The following is a 19,051-nucleotide window of genomic DNA, read 5'->3' on the forward strand; positions in this document are numbered from 1 at the left end:
GTGAAAGCAGTTTCTAATTTCTCAACGTACTGACAGAGCTCTAAAGGTGGTGTTTTTAAGCTTCCGTAAAATGACGCATTTTTGTTATATGCTTTGTAGTGCGTAAATAATTTGTCTTGATCTAAACCTGGCATTAACGCCATGGCTTGCGCTAATTCTCCGCACTTATGTTTCTTAGAACATTTGAAAATCAAATAACCTGCAACATAAGTCATTGCATTCATCTCCGGTAGATCCATACGATAATCAGTTTTACCCTCCAAAGTTACTAGCGACTCTAGAGGTTTTTCGACAGGAATTGAGGCGTCCATTTTCATTATATCCTCAGCCTTCAGCAATATTTCATAAATATTATTATCAGCTTCACAATTTGATGACGGTGAGTTCTTTAACATATTCATCAAGAAAAGTTTGGAAAACGCCCTCGAGAATTGAATTGGTGTTGGCTTGGTACAAGAGCCAGCCTGCTGTCGTACTTCACCAAAAAAGTTTTCTAAACTGTCTTGGTTAAGCCTTCTTGTGAACATGTATTGGAATCCTTCTTTTTTTAAATCTTCAAATAATTGGAGAAATGCTTGAATAGATATTTGAAAATTCAAAAAGGTTTGAATCTGGTTCGTATTATCTTTTCCAGTATTTCGATTAATCGATTTAATTCTTGCAAACATATTTTTTGCGTCTTCTAAAACTGTTTTTTGATCTTCGGACATTCTGAAAGCAGTCTGGAATTTTTTGTCAGATTTAACTTTGCTGGAGTTCAGAATATCAAAAAGGTCATCTATAGTTTTTATAAATTTTGCGGTTGCTCTGGCGTTTTCTGATATTTTCCCAAAATCAATGTATGTCTCTAGAGCGGCATAAAGAGTATTGCTAAAAATTTGTGCAGCATACTTTACCCGCATCCTTTGAAAATTGTTGGGTTCAACGTGAGCATCTGATATTTTTGGAATAAGCCTAAAATTTTTTTCCTTTTCGTATTCGTATAAAGTTTTAATATGGTCCCATGATATTACTTTACCTGAATATAAAAAGTTACTTGAAAGCAAATTGTTTCGAACACACTTTAATAAGTGCGGAATATCAAAAATGTAATATATTTTGTGACCGTCAACACAGAAGTAAGGCTTTTCAACAGTAACCTTTTTGACCACCTTTGCGTATTTATCGAAGCTAGATCCTTGATCTGAAATAACAGCCTTTACTTCAATACCCACGCCGAACAGCTTTTGGATTACTGTATTCATCCATGTGTCGAGTTCAGTATAGTGTTCGGTACTAGCAAGAAAAGTGTAGGCGATAGGCTGCTTCCACTTGTAATATATTCCTTGTAGCATAATTACATACGCATTGCTTGCAATTTCTGGCGATATTTTACCATCGATATTATGAAATCCTATCACCTCATCTGTTTTTATATCATAGTATAAGTTGCGTTTAAGCACCATTTCATCTACACAAATTGTGCAATATTTCGCTTTCTCAGGAAGTGACTTAATTTTTATTGACAGACTTTGTAAAACCCGGTCATCTAGTTTTGGAGGAATTTTTAATTTGAATTTGTTTATCATACTCTTACTTGGAAGTTTAAGAACAGTTTGAAGGCATCGGTATGTGTGTGGACTGGAATAATGTAAATTTAAAGCGAACGCTTTGTATTCTGCATCGTACCGATTGCCTTTAAATCTTTCCCTCAATTTATTTTGCCAATCAATTAATTTCTGGAATCGTCGACTGATGTCATCTACGTGATCCGATGTTATGGGGGCATTCTTTGCTTCTAATCCTTTTTTTATACTTAGAATTTCGTATTGTAAACGTCTCCGTTTTTGTTCTGAGTTCAATTCTTCTGAAAGTTTTCGCTTAAGTGGTGTTTTATCAGAAAGTGTTTGATTTGAGGTAGATACAATCGTGGCTTTATTAACTTTTTCTGATATACGGATTTTTGATTGTGGGGATACATCCGTGGGCTTGACTTTCTTAGATGTAGACTGTTGGTCGGTAGGAAGTCGGTTCTGGGATACTGTAAGCTTTGTTGGAACTGCATTTGGTTTTAGTTGTTTGATTGTTGTGATCGCAGAATTTTCAAAATGGTCAGAACAGACTTCATAGCTTTTAACTTTCAAATTTTCTTTGCTTAGTAAGTCCTCTCTTTCTATAGCCGTTAACCACTCTCGGCGCCTAAAAAAAAAGACATAAATTAGCAATATCCTTTTCTTTACTAGGAGCAAACACACATTATTATGTAGGTAGGGAAATAAAAATGGCACCAAATGGTTCGTGTAATATTACACTTGGCGCTGGCTAGCCAGTTCCTTTGCTTGAACTTGGCTTGACAAGCTGTCGCGTGTCTAGATAAATACTAAGTTATTCATAAAATACAGTGTGTCCGGGCATGTAGTGATCAAACTTTAAGGGCGTAATCTAGGGACAATTTTATCGATAAAAATACTTCAAATTTGGGGCTTGACCCATTTATCACAAAATTACAAGGATTTAAGTTTTTAATTTTTAGTTTTCACCTCTTCCTTCAAAAACAAGTGAAAGCGTGGGTAGCTTAACATTAATAAGCGAATTTTTTATATCATGCGATAGCCAATAAAATTACTGGAACCGGCTGAGAAGGGGTATCTTTGTTCTACAATTACGTCAAAACTAATAGACGTAGACTAATAAATTTACATTCGTTTTGTAGAATAGCTCAAATACTAATAATACAATGCAAAAAAACATACTTTAACGACCTGGTTTTTCTTGTGTTGGAAAATAACTGAAAAAGAAGTGAAAAAAGTCATGTATTTTTATAATTAAATCCATTCTTTCTCCCATAAAATGTATGAAACTTGTGTCTGCTTTCTACTTCTACTATAAGATAATTTTATTGGCTATCGCATGATATAAAATATTTGCTTATTAATGTTAAGCTACCCACGCTTTCACTTGTTTTTGAAGGAAGAGGTGAAAATTAAAAATTAAAAACGTATATCCTTGTAATTTTGCGATAAACGGGTCAAGCCCCAAATTTGAAGTATTTTTATTGATAAAATTGTCCCTAGATTTCGCCCTTAAAGTTTGATCACTACATGCCCGGACACATTGTGTAGTCAAACGGTCAAACTTAACCTTAGCTCTCGGTCTATACACGCGTCAGCCTAACCCAAATATGTAATATCATGTTCAGATAAATATTATTATATTCAGTTATGTAGTTGTATTTACCACTTCAGCTCTTAGACTATAAGGCAGGTAGGTAGGTACGCACGAAATGTATCGAACCTTGCTCATAATTACAAGCGCCGAGCGCGAAGTAGTGAGTAGGTATCAAGTAGGTTTATGGAACTAAATAATATAGAAATAACGTAGGTAAGTACCTACCTACCATTACATACCATTGAAACTACTTAGTTTTAATGGAACCTAAATCCATCACACAAATTAAATACCTAAAAATACCTACCGATATGTTTTATTTTGAGCTTGTCTCGCTAATAATAATAATACAGTTTTTATCTATACGCATTCTGAGCAGTAGTAATGGCAGGTTAGGTACCTATACTATCTTAAGAATTATTGATTGCAAACATACCTTTCAGCATCTTTGGGAAGCGAAAAAAAAGATAAATCCGGTAGCTTTCTTTTCGAATTTAAACACCCGAACGCCGCACAATATTTGTTTCTTTTTCTGTCCATTTTTAAATAATGTTTGCGACCTCGATCATAGAATTACTGTGCTATTAGGTAGGTAGGTGTCTACAACGCGCGCCAGCAGCGTCCCGACGGGCGTGCGCGTGACACTCGACTGATTTAAAATCCGCCGGCGGGGCGCTTCGCTGTAGCGCTGTAGATAATTATAGGATGTAACGCGCGGAGTGAAACTAGGGTTGCCAGGTAGTTGTCCGGGCTTTTGTTAGGCTTTTTATGTGGCTGCCGCGCCATGCGAAAATCGAGTTACAGAATAACATCAAGCGCACGCATCAGGATGTTAGGCAACCGATGATTATAGTACTCACTCGTGAACTACGACATCAGTTGTCTACATGAGCCAGGTCTGGTCTTATATTTTTTTTATTGTAAATAAGGTCAGAGCAAGCTCGCATTTATGGCTAAATGATTCAGAAGCTATAAACATAAAAATACATAATTTTACATTAATAATGTTAACTACAAGCTCGTGACTTTTCATTTCAGGGTGACTCATGTCTGAAAAATTATTTAATTTCTAGCATGATGTACATACATTTTAACTGTGATATTTACTATTTGGCTATATAAAGAGCCCTTTTATCATTTTTACAGCTTTATGTACATAAACTTCTTTATAAAGGGGTACAAATAAGAAAGCGTATAGATGTATGGGGGCAGGACCTTGTGAAAATCCTTGGGGAATGCCTTTGTCCAGTATTGGATGCTTTTCTGTAAGAATGGTGGCGAAATTAGAACCTCTACTTTCGTATTCCTAACGATAATAATATTAAATGATAACTTACATAAACTCAGTGCAACAGTTTATTCATTATGCAAATAAAGGAAGAGTAAATAATTGTGTATACGTTTGTAGTTGATAACGACAAGGTCGTCGCGAACAATGTTGCGTAACGTTTATAAATACCACAGTGTTGCCAGTCGCGATGGAAAGCCAATATTTAAATACTCGTAGATACGATAGTATGTTCTAACACCATTATAACAATATTGTAGTATGTGACTTACGAATGAGATGATTTACAGTAGTCATTTCAACCCACATATTATTGTAAAGCAATTATACATTACAAGTATAATCACAATTGACAAGTATAATACGAGTATCAGTCACATCTATACTTATAATAAATCTGTAGAGAGGTCAATTCTGTACATGAAATATATTTTCAAAATAACTATCAGGTTTTTATACAGGATTATTGATCGATACTGATGCCAAAAATGCAATCAGTAAAATTTTTGTCTGTCTGTCTGTCTGTCTGTCTGTCTGTCCGTCTGTATGTTCCTTATAGAAAAAAAAAATGCTCGATGAATTTTAACGAAACTTGGTATAATTATTCTTCATACTCCTGGGCAGGTTATAGTATACTTAGGAATTCCCACGTGAACGGGAATTAGCGAGAAAATCCTTTTGTATGAAAAATCTAAACCGCTTAAGTTAGACGCTTGAAATTTGGCATGCAGGTACCTTAGTAAAGTAAAGCTTAGTTACAACAGGATATTGCAAAATTCCCACGGGAACGGGAGTTAGCGGGAAAAAACATTTGTATGAAAATATCTTAACCGCGTATGATAGATGAAGGGGGTAAAACGGGAACCACGCGTACGAAGTCGCGGGCGGCCGCTAGTATCACATAAAATGAATCATGTTTGTCAAAGGATGTAATTATTTATACCTAGTCTGGTCATAAGTTCTGTCACATGATCATAACTTTTGAATCTTGAATGAAGGTCTCAAAAATACTTATTGAATTAGAATTTAGAATATTTAACGAAATTAAAAATGTGCACTGTTTTGAATTTTATTTGTTTTTAAATATGTAGTTTCGATTTTAGATTTTCGATGTGTTGAAAAAATTTAATTAAATATCAATTTTACGTTTATCGTTTCATCAAACGTTATAATGAAGTTTTAAGTGTAGAAGACACAAAACAAAAGTAATTGTCCTTGCACGGTTAGGACTCCAGCAGCGTTAAAAGCTGCGAAGGCGCGAACTCAAAAAAATCCCATGCGTTAGCAGACTTTGTCTGCCCTGGAGGTAGGCTTAAGCACAATCAGGGTGAAATTGGTATTTATGAAGACTCAAGGCTTCAAACTTTTTGAATAAAAATCTAAAATCACTTGAATGCGCGTTTAAAAGACCTGAGATTTAAGAAATCCCACGTTTTGCTTAAGCGGTACGCGGGAAAAAAGTACCTTGAAAAAAATGTTTTTTTTTACCATGGAGGAGAGTTACAAAAAAACCAAATGGTAAGTTGGATGCGTACATCAATCAAGAAGCACCAGCTTAATTTCGGCTGTCCAGCTAGGCCAGTTTTTATCGTAATTCAAAGTTTGGCGACATGTCTCAAATTTGGGCTTTTTTGACGTATTTTTTGTATGAAAGGCATAAAAACGAATGCCATTCTGTATCAAAATTCAGTTCTCAAAAAGCTTATGGAACCTTTTTCACATAGCATGCTCAATAACAGACACTGGGAGTTCCAGCAGGATTTTGAGCCAGCTCATAGAACGAAAAGCGCGCATAACTCGCTCGTAGGGCGTAAAATTGACCTCAGCGGGCACGAAGTCTGGCCCTGATCCAGTCCAGACTCTAATCCGTTGGATTACAAAATATGGCAACATTTGGAGAGGAAGGCCTGCTCTATGCCTCATACTGATTTGGAGTCCCTCAAGGCATCCTGTATTAAACCAGCCGCCGATATTGATACGAAACTCGCTCGTGTTTCTAGAGACCACTGACCGCGCAGTTTGAACCCTTGTATTCATAATTGCGAGGAAAATTTGAAATAATTTTTATAAGCGTAAAATCTTTGTTTTAGTACCTTTCTATTGGTATATAAGTGATTACCGTAAAAACAAATATAGTATCAATTATTTCACTATAAACATGTGACAGAACTTATGACCCGACTAAGTATTAAGATAATGGTCTAAATTGTCTTATTGTCTGCCGAAGGTTGAATATATTTTTTAGAGTGTACATAACTATAGTTACCTTCAGGTAAATAATAAAAAATATAGGATTTTACACTAAAAACTATATTAATTGCAAAAACTTTTTTTAATAAAATCACGTCTCTTTTCTACAAGTTCACATAGGCAATGACGATATGATAGGTTTGTGCGCTTAATTTAATCTGTACATACCATTAAATTGAAATGTGATTTATACCGATTTGAATCACGCACGTGATTTTGTTTTAAATGTACAGGAACAAGAATGTAATTAATTAAATTTAATATGCATTTTCAAATGCATTGTAGTATTTTACGTAAACAAGTATATGATTGTTACGGTTTTGATTGTTGTTTAATGTTTTAATGTCCGAGACGTTGCGTCAACTCTGTTATCAAATCAATGGAACAGTGGCTAATCTGCAGTTAATGTTATTTTTTGATAAAAATGTAAAACGACAAAAAGAATAGCGGTGAAAATATATAAAATAGTTCTTCATGTGTGTTGTCTCATTTTAGATATTTTCACATAATTCAAATGAGACAAGAAAATTCTCATTTATACTGCTGAATAAAATTAGCTGAGAACGTACCTAAATGCTCACAAATATTTAAAGCGAAATCAGAATCTAATTGCAGAGGTACAATCGCTTCGATTGAAATCAAAATCAAATTCAAAAATGAACGTGTTATTTATGTCATAAATCACTGAAACCTGAAAATTTTCTTATTTGGGTGATATAGTGTGACTTTTATTAGCCCTTGCACGTGGCGGCTGCAAAACCAATTGTTGCATTAATTTCATTTGCATAAACATTTGCGTGTTTAGATGCAATTTGAATTATTAGTAGGTGTGTAATAGGGCTGCCACCAGACGTTTTCAATCACCAGATTTTAGTTGCTCTTTGAAGAGAACCTCTATTCTGTAGGTAGGAGAGCCAAAATTTTTCTTTAATTTTCAGGAGGTGTCAAAAAGTCCCTATTGCCTACCTCGGAGTAAAGTTAAATAGAAAGTCGAAACTACCTCTTTTAAACCCTGCGCTATTTATTACCATTAGCGTTACAATTGTTTAAATAAATATTTATTAATGTACTTAATCCAAGTCACGCCATCATTAAATACACTCGAGTGTCCTGCGTTGGCGCAGTTAGCACCATACATTTGATACATTATCTGCCACGTGTGTCGCGCACGCGTAGACGCAGTGGCGCGCCTCTTTAGCACTGAACAACGGACTGTTTGTCTATGGTTGAGGGGTGTGGAGTGCTGAAAAAACACGCGAAAACCTCAACGTGGCTTGTTCATGAAATAACTAATGCACACAGTAACCGAATTCATTCGAAGCAAATAAAATGATGTGAAAAATATTTATTCAATTTTGATCAAAATGTAGCACTTGCGAACGTTTAAATAAAAAGGCAAAAGGCTAAAAAAAGAGATCATCTTTTTCGAAATTTCATTTATATCTTTTCTTCTGCATTAATTTACCATACATTTTAGATGTATTTTTAACATTATTTATTTATTTAAATTAGGTTTTGTGAACATTTGACGGCCGTTACGGTTTTACGAGCGCATCTTCCTCAAGTCACCAAAATACAGACATTTACGCATCAATTTACCTTTCAGTACACAGTAGGGATTAAGGTTACTTAATTAGTTGAGCGATAGCGATCAATCTTGCGGCAGCCTTATCTCCACGGAGCACGCGCAGACGACGTGGCGCGCGCTGATCGACGCGTGCGCAGCGAGCGCTTTCAGGAGCGCCTCGTGGCTGCTGCTCTATGGTATTAGACTGTTGTCTAATAAATCTCAAAAGCATACATGTGTATTAGTCGGAAATGTAGACAATGTAATAGCTGATATTGTCTTGTCTTGCAACTGTTATCTTAGTTAGCAGGAAAACTAATGGATCTTAAGATTGATCGGTATCAAATGCGTTCAAAAGGAATTCATTGGTTTTATTGGCATTAACAAAACACACCATATTTATTGGATATTAATATGTGAAATATGATAAAATTCTAATCATTACTGGTATTAGACTGTTGTCTAATCTCAAAAGCATACATGTGTATTAGTTGGAAATGTAGAGACAATGTAACCCCTTTAATAGCTGGTATTGTCTTTTCTTGCAACTGTTACAGCGAGCAGGAAAACTAATGGATCTTAAGATCGATCGGTATCAAATGCGTTCAAAATGAATTCATTGGTTTTATTGGCACTAACAAAACACAGCATGTTTATTATTGGATATGTGAAATATGACAAAATTCTAATCATTACAGGTTTCGGTGTCTAAAAACAAGCACTGATATGCTTGTTTTTAGACACCGTGTCTAAAAACAAGCATATCAGCTTAGCTAAATAGCATAGTAGAGGGGTTAACGATCTATCGTTTGTATTTGAAATTGTGTGTACCACAAATTACTATACAATCTTTAAAACATACTAATCTGTTATTGTAAGCGTTAAACGATATCCTAAAAATAAAATTGACTATTGACAATATCGTGATCGATCACGTTTAACCAACTTATTATCATGTTATTTTGAACATTTCTGAAATAACTTTTTACTATGACTTCAGCAATCAGCGCTGACGGCTGATGACGCAAAACACACAGGTTTCGATCGATGATTGATCTATCATGCACACAGTATAGCATCATTTCCCGCGCAAGCGCACCTATACGGTGACATGTCGCGCCTACTTATCACCACTTGAGATTTGAGATGATATTCTGGAACACACGTTATCGTGTGATGATACACGAGTGAATGATCTCATTGATGACATGAATGAGAGTCTTCAGCGGAAAAGCGGACTAAAATGTACTGACAAAGATGACACAATTCTTTTTACATCAATTGTCACGTATTAGGTATACCTAATAGATAAAATAATTTCAGGCCTTTGTGCATATGTTACGGTTAATGTGATAAATTGAAAATTATTAATAATAACCGGTTATTATGAATAATTCCCGACAGTCGCGGTGAAAGTGATAAATTAATCACATTTAACAGTGATTATTTAATAATTCAACCCTAGTACTAACAAATTTCATAAAAGAGAACAACATCTTGTGTACGTATTCGTGTACAGCCAAACTTTTGAACGTTTTGATATCATATATTAATATAATTTGGCATAATGAGTTTGGAATGTTTCTTGCATAATATCTGGGGGCACGGCAGTGCCCCCACCAAGTCGAGCAAAAAAGCGGCACGGCCGTACCATCCTTTTCTCGAAGCAATTCAGGCCATTTTCGACTGCCTGTAACTTCGTTGTGGATAAAACTAGAAGGCTGAATTTTCATTAGCTATGCAGGCATTGTAAAGACACGGTATATTTAAAATTTCATTCAATTTGAACCAGTAGTTTAGGAATTATAACGGGTCAAAGTTACTTAATTTTGTCACTCACTGACTGACTCACTGACTCACTGACTCACCGATCATCAAAATTCTAAGGCACTTCTAGCAGACCTAGAAGCTTCAAATTTGGAATATAAGTAGTGTTTGGTGTATGAATCAAGGAAAAACTAAAATATTTGGGGGCACGGTAGTGCAACCACCAAGTCGAGTAAAATTTTTCAATTTCGGTCCAGTTTTCTAGATACATAACTGCTGTCTACAAAATACAAAAAGAAATGAGATTTGGGGGCACGGTAGTGCAACCGCCAAGTCGAGTAAAATTTTTCAATTTCGGTCCAGTTTTCTAGATACATAACTGCTGTCTACAAAATACAAAAAGAAATGAGATCCCATCAAAAACAATACTTGTCAAAAAAACCAAGTCTCGCAACTCAGTTGTTCTACGGTAAAAAGTTGTGAGATCCATGTAATACCAAGTCCAGGCCAGGAAATCTTTAACGTTTTACATAAATATATTGACTTGGCCATCGCATGAAAACACGTGTAAATTAAATTATTTAGTGCGATGGCCAAGTCAATATATTTATGTAAAACGTTAAAGATTTCCTGGCCTGGACTTGGTATTACATGGATCTCACAACTTTTTACCGTAGAACAACTGAGTTGCGAGACTTGGTTTTTTTGACAAGTATTGTTTTTGATGGGATTACTTTTCCATGATGCCTATAACATAATGTTTTGATTTAAAGTGAAAAATAGGTTAAGGTGCGGCGGGGGTGGCCCTTGGGCCACCCCTAAGCCGCCTATTTAGTTTTATACACACATAAATGACCTCATATTAATCACATTTACCAAATCATGCGGTAATTATTCATAATAACCGGCGATTATTCATAATTTTCACATTTATCACTTTGAGCGTAACACATATACACTTTATAAAAATGTAGTCATGCTTGTGTGATAGCGCTAACTGTTACGAAATATAGTTTGTAAATTGTTCCTTATATTATAATATTATAATATAAAAAAGACGAATAAAGAAGATTCAAAAGTGAATGTGATAAATGTTATGCTACCTATATCAAACTTGTGGAAAATAGTATCAAAGACAACATTAAGTATTTTTGGACATATATTTCAAACCGTAAAAACTGTTCAGATATTCCAACACAAGTATTCTTTAAGAACAGAATGGCTGACACTCCAGCGGACATTTGCAACTTATTTTCGTGTTTCTTTCAGTCTGTATTTGAAGATTCCTCAGTGCCGGTTAATTACTGCTATAATGATATTGATCTGAAGGATAATACTACTACACATGACGAATCTAGTATTTGTAATATAGTTATACTGGAATCAGATGTACTCACACAACTTAAATCTCTAGATATTGCCAAAGGGCCTGGTACTGATAATATCCCAGCCATTTTTTTAAAACATACAGCTAAAATTATAAGTAAACCACTACATTTTATCTATAATAAACTTATAGAAATAGGTGAATTCCCTGAAATATGGAAGTCAGCTAGAATTGTTCCGGTATTTAAAAATGGCTGTAAGCAGGATGTGGAAAATTATAGGCCGATCTCAATCCTGCCAATAATGTCTAAAATTTTCGAAAAATTAGTGCGTAATGAATTGTACCCGAAACTTCATCACAATATATTGCCCCAGCAGCATGGCTTTGTCCGCAGGAGGTCAACTGTTACTAATTTACTTGCTTTTACCTCTCAACTATTTGATGCAATTGATGAAAATAAACAAACGGACTGTATACAGGGTGGAAACGATAAGTGATCTCACTCGATTATTTCTAAACTATACAAGATATCAATAAACTAGTTACTGATCCTGAAAGTGCCTTATGAGCTCTATCAAACGGTATTAATAATAGGTTACAGAATAAACTGGATCTATCCGAAAATTCAATGTTTCCAGCTTCCATACATTTGGTAAAGTCACATTATTTTGAAAACTACACATGATATCGTAAAACTGATTACTGATTCTAAAAGTGCTACACAAGCTCTATCCAATGGTATCAATAAATAGGTTACAGAATAAACTGGATCTATCAAAAAAATTCAATGTTTCCTTCTTCCATACATTTAGTACTACCACTGTCATGACATTCAGCTCTTGACAATATTATAGCAAGTAAAGCGTAAAACCAATGTTTTCCATTAATTATTTATAAATAAGAATACAATTTACGTGTTTATTTTAAGAGTTTATTATTAAATAAAAAAAAATACACTTCTGATAATGTATGTCTGGCATACATTTAGTATGGAAGCTGGAAACATTGAATTTTCAGATAGATCCAGTTTATTCTGTAACCTATTATTGGTACCGTTTGAAAGAGCTCATAAATAACTTTCAGGATCAGTAACCAGTTTTTCAATATCTTGTGTAGTTTAGAAATAATTGAGTGAGATCACTTAACGTTTCCACCCTGTATATACAGATTTCAGGAAGGCGTTTGATCGAATAGACCATAAGATACTGCTAGAGAAGATAGCGTTTAATGGTATACGAGGGAACCTGTGGCGATGGTTTAAGTCGTATATTAGTAATCGTACTCAAAAAGTGGTTATTCGTGGTTTTGAATCAGATACAGTCGCAGTCACTTCTGGTGTACCCCAGGGCTCTGTTCTTGTTCCACTGCTCTTCGTGCTCTTTATTAACGACATTAATAAATGCTTCTCTTTTTGTAAATTCTCCCTGTACGCTGATGATTTAAAAATTTACAACACCATCACTAGTTATTCTGACCACATACGCTTTCAAAATGAACTGGATACATTCACCAGATACTGTGATGTTAACAAATTGAGTCTAAGTATTAACAAATGTAAGTCGATTACATTTACGAAGAAAAAGAACATAAGTGTCTTTCCATACAAATTAGGTAATATTGTTTTAGAAAAAGTGGATTGCATAAGAGACCTGGGCGTATTGCTAGATTCGAAGCTACATTTAGACAGACATATAGACGGTATTATAAACAAAGCTTTTAAAATGTTTGGTTTTGTGGTCCGTGCCAGTGAACATTTTAAATCTCCTAGAACCTTTTTACATTTATATAAATCTCTCATTAGAAGTCAATTAGAATATGCTGTACCAATTTGGAGCCCTGTGTATCAGAAATATTGTAATGCAATTGAAAATGTACAAAAGAAATTCTTGCGATGTGTTAATTACAGGTGTTATCATGATTATTCAAAATATGACCAATTGTTACAAAAATATAAATTAATAAAACTAATAGATAGACGAATAATGTTGGATATGGTTGTATTATATGACTTATGTCATAATAAGTATGACAGCTGTGAATTAATGAATAAACTGAGCTTCTCAGTACCAAGAAAAGCCTCTGTTCGTTCTTGTCGGCCAGCTGAGACGTTTGCAGTCAAGAAATATCGCACCGATGCTGGCAAACGATCACCCTTTAACAGATTGTTCATGATCTATAATAGTAAATTTAACCTTATCGACTTATTTAACGTCAAACTTAGTAAATTCAAGAAGGAAATCCTGTTACAGCTTAGCAGTTGAGCGGACCCTTATAGCACGGTCTGTTTAATTGCTGAGCTTAATTTTATTCTTATGGTTTTTGTTTTTCATTTTATGTTTTGTTTTTAATTACACTGATGACTGGCTGCTGCGCTTTGTGCGCGGTATTGTTTGAATTGTATACCTACTTAGTTGCTTACTTTATAACTTTTAAGAAATGATGTATAAACTTAATTACCCTAAACCTAAGCTCTCAATAAAATATTTATAATGTAATATGTGGACATTTCTGTTGGTCATACAATAGTTTAGATAGATAAGTGCAATTCTAGACTAAGACCCATTGTAAGACTGTTTTTTGTCCCAAATAAATGGAAAAAAAAAGACGCCTATTACATAAATGCCTGACTGAACACGCAGTAATTAGCTGAAAATGTTAATACAACTAAATTAATATTTGGGTAACTCTTGTACAACTAAAATAATAATTGCTTAGCTGTTTTCCATTCTTATTACGTCGCAGAATCGACCGAATATTTTGTAATAATCTCCATAACATCTGCGATGAGGTAAATCAAGATTCGTTCGGGAAATCATCCCGGCCAGGGAAAACGCGGGAATTCAATTTATCCCTATCTCCCTTCTTTAAACGGATTTCATCGGAAATTATTCCGAATATCGTATTACCTACACATCAAAATATTGACTAATGTCGTCAACAAAAATGTTTCTTGGAACAAAATTCATTTACAAGTAAAGTATTTCAAAACAATAAGTAACTACATATTTGCTTTTCCTTTATCCCAAAATAAGCACCTCACTTCACCTCAAAGGAGGCTCAATAAATAAGGGAAAAGTAAGTTTTCCATATAAATAATGTTTGTGACAGCCGAAAAAACAGAACCTCCTTGTTGAAGGTAACGCGTGATTGATAGCTGAAAGCTCGGGGAGCTTTTTAAATGGAGAGAAATCGGAAAAAGTGGGTAGATTCTTGACGCAAAACGTTGCTTGGTTCCGTCTGCGAATTGTTAATATTTTTTAGTTGGTATTTCATAAATATTGACTTTTTTCATCAAGCAGAAGTAGATTTTATGTTTTGTGGAACTTGTTTAAATGTTTTCAGACTTCACGAGCCGAATCGGACTGGAAAATCAGATTCAAGAATATGAAAATTCAGAATGAAAATGACAGATTTTAAGGGTATAAATAAATTGAATGGCTTTGAATTCAAAGGAGGCGTTGCAGTGACAGGCGGAAGGAAGCACGTCAGACTGACTGCGGAACCCTGGCTCTTTGCTCGGTCGGTGTTACGCCGGCTATCGGCGAGGGTGGATTGTCGGCAAAGAGTCGGCATTACACCGGCTGGCGGCGAGGGTGGCCGTTTGTCGGCGAAAAACCAGAAAACCGTGACGGCTTAAGATGATTTCTGGCGTTTTTTGGGGTGGAGAGGGTTTAGCTCATTATTGCCTTAAATCATTATTTTTAAAGAAGCGGTAAGGTGATTTTATAATCAAAATGAAAAAGCTTTTACTGAAATTGACTGACACAAGCTAAGAATAATATTAGCTTATGTTATTGCAAAGTACAAGGTACCGGAAACTGGCTTCAGTAAAAAGTTTGTGTTTGGATCAAACAGACTTACCTACTCGTACAAATTTATTTTTTGCACAATTGAAATGATAACTTTTGTCACTGTTATCGCTATCCATGTCATAAACCTTCACATTTCTTAGCTTTATTTTATGTCCGACATAAAACACTATGACAGACGTGTGAACAAACGGCCCCTAGAACAGATGCTCATAATTACGTCTTTACGACGCACATTAAACGAATCACAATGTATGGTTTTATTAAAATGTACGAAATACACATTCGGTTTTATGGATCAAAAAGCTTTGTGTAAATATTTTTAACACCAAAAATTTAATTCAAAATTCTCGACTCTATCCCCTTCGAATATGGCACATTCTGGTTGAACATAATGGAAAGTAGCATGAAAGCAAAATTTGTCATCCCCACATCGGGTATCTTTTGTGTCGGCAAAAGGCGGGCCAAGTTCCATTCACGGGATTTGGGTGTTGTTGATTGTCCGCGATAATTATCTTGATTTAAGTGCAATTAATGTCAAGTAATTCAAGTAAGTAATCGCAGCTGTACTTGGCAAATAGATAAGAGAAAACGTGTTTGATAATAGCGAGCTTTGAAAGGTGTAAAAGTACGCTGTTGATCAAATATTTGTGTAATTGTGAGCTTGGGGTAGATTTGGGCGAATAAAAATATGGCTGCGGTTACAGCTGATGATAAAGTAGGCGGTCGTAAAATGGCAGATGGGCGAAAGCCGAACTTTGTAATTTTGTTACTAGGTGTATTTTGCACCTACTCCATAAGCCATAAAAGAAAGCAGGATAAGATTAGTTTTCTTCATTTTCAAATACAATGCCGTCATAAATATGGCTAAGTGCCGCTTGTTACATTAACACGTAATTAATGTACACAAGAGTACGTGTAACATGCAATGCTCCTAATGTATTACTGACAATTAGTATGATGGATATTTTCTATAGCTTGTTGTTAATTTAGATGGTCTTGCTCGTAATAAAGAATTGATTTTATTTAACTAACAAACACGTTTGTTTCATGTCATTTGTAACTTGCAGAAAAAGAATTGAACATATTAACTAAAATATCTTATTTATTATTGAAAAGATACATCCAAGTTTACAAAATCCTTTCCTTATTGGGTATTTCAGATAAGTACTAATTTAACTGACTTAGATGATGTAATTTTCCACTAAGTCCCATTAGTAAATCAAGCGTTGTGTCACAATTCTGTAAGAAACTTGGCACTCCGCCACCGCGGGCCTCATTATTTAATTAATCATCGTTAAACCGCAGCCGAGTGCTTATTAATAAGTTGATGTTAATGAGTGCCACTCTTGAGAGGTTTTTCAAAAGTTCCAATAATAATTAAGCTAATCTTTCAGTTAATGAGTTGCGCTTATTTTTTAAAACTCTCTTTTCGCAATCTCTTAGATTTTACATTTTTCGTTAAGAACGAGAATAATAAAATATTTTTTCGCACGAGTCATAAAATTTAACATAAATTTGACCCTTAGTTTGTTGAAAATAGCAAGGGAATTATTTAATTCTAGAGGTTGATTTAGGTATTTACTTAGCGTTTTTAATCACACACGATGCATTAATCTTTGTCAAGTGAAGTGTATATGATTGACACGCTAGCCCAATAATTGTTTGCTACTTTTTATAGAAGGTAGATAACAAACATAACTTTCATTTATCGATTTATTTAGTTCTACCTCGGTCATTCTCCGGATCTGGATTATTTTGTTGATTACCCCGACCTTTTTTATTTTTGAATTTAGAGTAAGTTTAGGTAAAACATTTCAAAATAGACATTATTACGAGCATATTTTTTATATTGGCCCATCTGTAGCAAGCAGGAATAAAAAGTTATGCGACATCAAAATTTTCATGGTCGGGGTAATCAAAGTTGGGAGTCAAAGTAATCAAAAATAAAACAAAATATTTTATTTTCTAAGGTTTTTTTAAGTTATGGTAAAATAAATGTTATTATAACTAGCCATTTGTTATTTTGATGTACAGTCGCAGAATGAAAAGGTTCGTCACCTTAGTGTCGGTTTTCGCTTGCACTAGGTACCAAACCTGCCAACATAACGTGCAAGAAACAGTGCTGCTAACATTTAAATAAATATGACGTTTGCTATCAAATAAGGTTTTGCTTGTTTATTTTTCTATCCCATCAGTGCAATGCAATGATGACATTGACCAATTGACAATAGTTTTTTTTATTTAATAAAAATAATAATGGCAGGTTGAACCAACAAGAAGGTTTTAGTTTATCAATCATAATAATCTTCTTGACAAGATAAATCGTCAAACAACTTTGATCTGAATAATTTTGAACTTTACTGACGAACAGTTAAAGATTATTTTCTCTAACTCGAGATTATTCTGTAACATAGTTTCAAAAGGTAATATGTGCTCGCGATTCGTTGAAGGAATCAATTTGAAAACTGACGAACCTTTTCATTCCGTGACTGTATAAACGACAATATTTTAAAGTTTTAACAAAATCTGTTAAGTAGTTGTTGCGTAAAAGAGTAAAAAACATACATATACATTATACATATAATATTAGTGACTTAATGTCCTATGTCTCCTATATGGGACAGAAGGCGTCCACAACAGTCCTCCATCGCATTCGGTCTTAAGCTTCGCGTTTGATCTCGCTCCAAGTCTTAACAGTGCGCCGCTGTTTTTTTGGCTCGACCACGTTTGCATTTTCCCTGGGGGTTCCAATCTAGAGCCTGCTTGGGGATGTGATCGGGGTCCCTTCGGAGAGTGTGGCCGATCCAGTTCCACTTGCAGCGTTTATTCTGCTGAACGATCGGTATTTCGTGGCAGCGTTCCAAAAGTTCGTCGTTTAAAAATTTTGGAGAATTCGGCGAAGACAGCGGCTGAAGAAGATCTGCAGCTGGTGCGAGATAACCTTAGTGACCTTCCACGTTTCACGCCCGCCCATAGAGCAGAACTGGTTTGACGTTGGACCCGAATATTTTGATCTTGCTTGGGTCAATATCCGTGACTGCAATACGGCTCGAAGTTGTGCGAAGTTAGCTCTGGCCTTGGCAATACGCGAAGTGATGTCCTCCAGGTACCTCCAGGCTCTGAAACGATGCTCCCGAGGTAAGTGAAATTGTGGACTCGTTGGACATCCTCTGCACCAACGGTGTGCAATTCCTCACTCCAGATCGCATCTCTTGGGTCTTCCGGTACTGATACCCTTGCTTTACCCTTTTTTCGGCACAATAATTAGAAGCCACTTATGCCAGTCGTCTGGGACTTCCTCTTCCATCCAGATGTTTTCGAAGACAGGTATCAGGACGTAAACGACGGAGTTTACATCGGCTTACAGCATTTCAGCGGTGATAAGGTCGAGTCCAGGGGTCTTGCCAATTTTGAGAGATAATATTATGTATTAATAGGAGATAGGATTTCATTTTAGTAAAGGGTAATTTTTCTTATTAAACGTTATTTAGTTAATCATTCATTAGTATAATTACAGTATTATTGATTACTCGGTGACAAAAGTCGGGGTAATCAAGGTCGGGGTAGTCAAAAAATTAAGGTTTATCCTGAGCCCTGCCCAATCTGTAAGTTGAATCCCATATGTTTTAATACACAAAAATGCGGTTACATGGACCATTATTCCTGTACATTCTCAAGAACTTTCCATGTAAAGAAACCTAAAAAAACAGGATAGAGTAAATCAATCGTGCACTGAACCAAGGTCGGGGTAATCATATTCTTATCTCGATAACTCCGAAATCCTGCGACGAGTTGCATTACCGATCACCTCGGCACGCAGGCCACCACTAAAGGTTCACGGGGGAGGATAGAGCTCGTTTCTAAATTTCGTAGCTAGGGACGTAGGCGCACAT

Source organism: Ostrinia nubilalis, chromosome 15 (assembly GCF_963855985.1).
Source record: "Ostrinia nubilalis chromosome 15, ilOstNubi1.1, whole genome shotgun sequence".
NCBI classification, from domain to species: Eukaryota; Metazoa; Arthropoda; class Insecta; order Lepidoptera; family Crambidae; genus Ostrinia; species Ostrinia nubilalis.